The sequence below is a fragment of the Pteropus vampyrus genome, unplaced genomic scaffold (genome assembly GCF_000151845.1).
Source record: "Pteropus vampyrus isolate Shadow unplaced genomic scaffold, Pvam_2.0 Scaffold466, whole genome shotgun sequence".
Classification (NCBI taxonomy): Eukaryota; Metazoa; Chordata; class Mammalia; order Chiroptera; family Pteropodidae; genus Pteropus; species Pteropus vampyrus.
Genome location: NW_011889247.1, coordinates 1067622 through 1068201, shown reverse-complemented (window position 1 = coordinate 1068201; position 580 = coordinate 1067622).

Here is a 580-nt window from a genome sequence, read left to right as displayed (position 1 = left end):
TTCATTTATTTTAGCTTTTACTTCTCTTGCCTTTGAGGTCAAATTCATAAAATCCTCTTTAAGCCCAAGGTCCTTGAGTTTAGTTTCTGTGATTTCTTCTATGCATTTTATTGTTTCAGATTTTATATTCAAATCCTTAATCCATTTTGAGTTAATTGCTGTGTGTGGTGATAGACAATAGTCGAGCTTCATTCTTTTGCAGGTGGCTTTCCAGTTTTCCCAGCACCATTTATTGCAGAGGTTTTCCTTTCTCCACTGTATGTTTTTGGCTTTTTTGTCTAAAAATTATTTGCCCATATAAATATGAGTTTAGTTCTGAACTCTTGATTCTGTTCCATTGGTCCGTGTGTCTGTTTTGCTGCCAATACCATGCTATTTTGATTACTGTCACTTTGTAGTATAATTTGAAGTCAGGCAGATTGATTGATACATACAGCTTCTTTCTTTTTTCTCAGGATAAATTTGGCAATTCAGGGTCTTTTCTGCTTCCATACAAAACTGATGATTTTTTAATTCTATTTCTTTAAAAAATTCCGGTGGGATTACAGTAGAAATAAATGAAATTGAAACAAAAAAAGAT